General features: G+C 41.0%; 1 pseudogene; it reads right to left on the bottom strand.

Moving 5' to 3' along the window:
- Positions 1-2,849: 2,849 nt before the first annotated feature.
- Positions 2,850-3,834, bottom strand: LOC122454919 (annotated as a pseudogene).
- Between the last annotated feature and the right edge of the window lie 911 nt (positions 3,835-4,745).

Here is a 4,745-nt window from a genome sequence, read left to right as displayed (position 1 = left end):
AGAACATCAAGAATCACTGATAGAATAATTCACTGAGAATTAATTATGTTTCATTTCATTGTTACTTAACTATTTCTGTTGTAGGATACATCTTATCTTTCAACAACCTTTAATTTCCACATGAACAGAGACACAATGTCTTTTATTAATATAAACTCCATTTTACCTAACGTTATTGACACGGATTGTGTGTGTTCAGTAAGCACTTTGCAGGAGGCACAGTGAAGAGAAGTGAATGCATGAATGCACTCATGCTGTTTTCACAGTGTAAGTAATGCCTGAAGGAAAGTTTTCCTTCCTGTGACCCAAGTCCCCAATATGTGAGGTAGGGAAACATTAGATTTCCGCTCCCCTGTCCTTTGAGCACTGTAAAAGTGTGGAGGGATATAGTTCCAGGATTTTTAGACAGAAGAGAAAGAAGACTTTGTCCTCTAACTAGTTAGATGAAACTGATGCTATCATTAAGTAATCCTAGGAATTCTGCATTGACAGATGAAGAGGAGCCTTTCCTGCCACCATCTCCTCCCCTACAGCAGACTGGGTTCAATTCCCCGTCCTGCTGTTCTCACGCTCCCCAGTAAGTACTGAGCATTCCCCTGCCTTGTTATCTTCGCCCTCTCTGAACATCCAGGAGTCTCTGACACATAGAACACTTCAATAAATATCTGTTGCATAAATGAACGTATATTGCTGTGACTTCAGAGGCTTTAGGTATGGGCTGGGATAATAGGCCTCCCATTTGATTAGTAACATTGTGAATTCCCTAATTATTAAAAAAAAAAAAAGCACTTTTCTTCCTACAGTAAGAAATAAAAGGTAAATAAAAAGGTTTCTGTTGGGGCAACATTTTCTGAGGACACAATTACACAAACATAAATGACTCAAACTCTTGCTGGACATGAGAAGAAGGAAGATATAGGGGAGCATCAGAAATATGCAATGAGGGAGTCTGGAAGTATGAGCGGATAGTTACTGAATTAGTGAGGTAGAGACCCTGGAGACTATGAGAATGGCTAATAGTTATTAAGCTCTTACTGTGTGTCAGCATTATTCCAAGCAATATTTCCTGGATTAACTTTCCATAGCTTTATGGATTAACTAATATTATAATCTCTGCTTTATAGAGGATGAGCCTGAAGCATAAAAGATTGAACAATGCAACCAAAATCACAAAGCTAGGAAGTCTTCAAGTAAGGTTTGGAATCCAAGTAGCTTACCTCCAGCCCGTGCCCTTGACCTCTGCATTCTCCTCTCTCCGTAGAAAATCAGCTTTTGCCTTCTTTCGCATTCTGCCTAGAGCCAGCCCTTAAATGATTCCATCTGATAAATTCAAGGTTTCTATTCCTAATATAATACGAAGGCAAGATCTACTTACAATTGTTCTCTTACAGTTGTTCCTAATTCTATTCTATTTGTGTTTACTTGGAACGCCTGGGGGATTTAATAAAGGTATTCCAATACATGTGCACAATCCTGAAAAAAAAAATCAATAGATGGAATGGAAACGAAGTGAGATGTAAGCAAAACTTCTGTATTGAAATCATATCATTCACTGGAGACTACCACTCTGCTTCTGTGGGGAAAGAAGCAACCCCACGCTTCTGCGTGTTTAAGACGTCCTAGCCTAGAAAGCTGTTCTAATCAACTAGTAGCTGCAAGCTATATTACTGAACTTTGTGTTACAAGCCATGGTGGATGCAATGCTGACACACCATAGTTTTCATCTGATGATCTCAATCTGCTTAGAGTATAATAGCGTCTCTCAACCTTTACCATCTTAAGCGCCACTCAGAGATTGAATCATCACAGGGAGGCCAAATGGAAGGCATGCAATGGGTCGTATAATGGGATGGTTGTTTTGTTACATAACGTAACAATCATTCCAAATAAAAAATGCTGGGTGTCTCAGGAGTATATTTATGCTGGAGCAAATCTGTAGGCTGGGGTCACCGCAGGACAAGCAGAATAGGCAACTATGGGATCTAGCTATGCAATAGTATTTAAGGCCTTTAATCCTACTGCAAGAAACTCTCTCCCTGTAACACTTAGACATTTATTCTGCCAACAACAATTCACTGAGTTCTTGTTATGGGTCAGACATTTGCAGCTGAGGTACAGAGTCATGTTTGAGCTAATACATAATTATGATAATGCGTGATGAGATCTGTAATAGGAGGGAGGTGTTGTCCGTCCCAGGAACTCAGCACAGCATATGAGATCTTTCCCTTCTGGGTGCCGCCAGCTTCATCTTCCTCCTCTTCTCCCAATCTGACCTAATTCTAGACACACTGGAATTCTGGAAATGTCATTAAAAGGCCACTGTTTTTCACAATATCATGGTGTCTACAGCTGTTACTTCTGCTTTAAATGACACTCTTCATCTTCTCTGCCTGCTGAACTTTTACTTATCTTTTAAGGTTTAGTTCAAATGCAAACTCCTTGTTGAAGATGTCCCTTATTTCTCCATCTTTCTCATTCTTCCATCCCTCCGTTAACCTTTCCTTCTATCAACTCCAGAGCATTTTGTTTCTACCTCTCTCATGACATTTATTATTCGACGTATATTCTATTTTAGCAATTTATAGACATTTTGATTTTACTCTTATTGGTTTACAAACTCTTTAGGTCAGAAAACATGCATTTCTTTCCCTCTGACACTATTGGAAATTGCATATTGTTCAAAATACTTTTTGATTAAAAAATGTCATTTACTTAAAAGCTATTATCAAATTTACATGTTACATCATTTAATTTTCAGAATCATCCTGCAAGATAATTTTTTTTTTTCTGGCTTCATTCACTTTATTTTTCTCATAAAACTAGGTAGTGGCTACCAGCTAGAGCCTGGGCTATCTGCATGAAAAGTCTGAAAGTTCGCCAGTGAACTCCTGATATGGAGACTTGGTGAACACTTGATAACAAGGTCAGGGGTGAACTGCCTATAGATCTTGGAAATGGCATCAAAAGAGGCTTCAATGAAGTTTCCAGGCTGGTGGTGCAGCCCTCATGAGAAGTGTAGCAGTTGTCAATTCCGGCCATCAGCAGTAGCTTCTTGGGCACAGGGCCTGAGATGATGCCAGTACCCCTGGGGCAGGGATGAGAGGTACCAGCACACAGCCACAGCGGGCAGTCACCTTGCAGGGGACGGTATGGGGTTTGCTGATCTTGTTACTACAGGAGCCTCATCCAACAGGGTCAATGGAGAGCTGGCCAGGATGATGGCCCCACAGATGGCAATGGCTACCTCCTTAGAGGACTTGACACCTAATGCAATATGTCTGTTGTAATCCCCGGGGGGGACAAATGCCTTTAACCTGGTTCGCTAGCCAGCACAGGTCTGCTTCTGCACAGCCACAGTCTTCAAATGCTGGGAAAGATTGAGGGCAGGAGGAGAAGGGGACAACAGAGGATGAGATGACTGAATGGCATCACCGACTCAATGGACATGAGTTTGAGCAAACTCCAGGAGATGGTGAAGGACAGGGAAGCCTGGAGTGCTGCAGTCCATGGGGTCATAAGGAGTTGGACACAACTAAGCCACTGAAAAACAATCTTCAAAACTCTGTCCTTGAGAGATGCCCCCAGGAAAAAGTCAATGATTCCTTGATGAGCAAAGAAAAGAGACAGATCTCCAAAGACGCAATTTCCTGTCCTTAACCAGGTAGAACAGCTTGGTAACAGGGAGCCACTCTTTGTCCTTGCCTCCATAAACTCTCCAGCTGAAACCTAGGTCCCAGATGCCATCACAGAAGCCTCCACAGAAGCTATTGTGGCTTCCCATTCCAGGGATCCCAGAGCCTCAAGCCCTCCTGCAGCACCAGCATCATCTACCATTTTTTATTTTTATGGAGAAGAGCAAGAGAAATATCATCATCATTTTACAAATGAGGAAGCTAAATGGGTTAAACGAGTTGCTCAAAGCCACACAGATCAGAAATGGTGACCTGATCTGGTTTTAATGGTCATTTTTATTCACCAGCCTACAAAGAATTAATGAGACTGGTTGTCGAGCTGCACCTTCATTTTTATATCCTTGCTACTCAAAATGTTATTGACAGATGATCAATCATAATGGCATCACGTGGAAGACTCTAAGAATGCAGTCTCAGGCCCATCTTACACCTAAGAAATCAGAACTTACATTATGAGCACTCACCCCAAATATTCTTACAGACATTAATGATTCAGAAGCACCAATCACTTTCAGTTTTAATCCTAGGTTCATTATGCTTCCTGTTTTTTTCAAAACTTCCTAGTTTATACAATTTACCTCAGACACACAGAAAATTGATGCTCATTATGACATGCAACTGATAAGCAGATGAAAGCCTACAATTATGGATTTGGGCATATCTATCCCAGAAGAATAGTAGAATCTTCCCTAACTTTCTTCTTGTTTTTCCATCTCCTCCAATCATTCTTCGAAAGAAGAGGGTTGGTTAAAAGTCTGAGTGATTCACAGATGTGAAAATATTTTGAGTGCCTCTCATTAGGATTCTTAGATTGTAAGGAATAAAGTATGACTCAAGCTAGTGACAAAGAGGGGCAGCTTAAGAACACATCTGGAATGGTTTAAGTAGTGGGCTAAGTACATCATTGTACTAAACACAGTCCTCTGGAAGTGCTTCTGAACTCCGTATCCTTTACAGACCTCAGGGGCAGGGGTTTGGGGGTCTTCTCCTAGTGATCTACCATTAATGAAGTTTAGCCACTCCATCTCCTCTCTCCCCATCACTAAAGTTACC

This window comes from Cervus canadensis, chromosome 17 (genome assembly GCF_019320065.1).
Source record: "Cervus canadensis isolate Bull #8, Minnesota chromosome 17, ASM1932006v1, whole genome shotgun sequence".
Lineage (NCBI taxonomy): Eukaryota > Metazoa > Chordata > Mammalia > Artiodactyla > Cervidae > Cervus > Cervus canadensis.
Note: the sequence above shows the minus strand (reverse complement) of the source record. Positions and strands in the feature narration are given on the sequence as shown.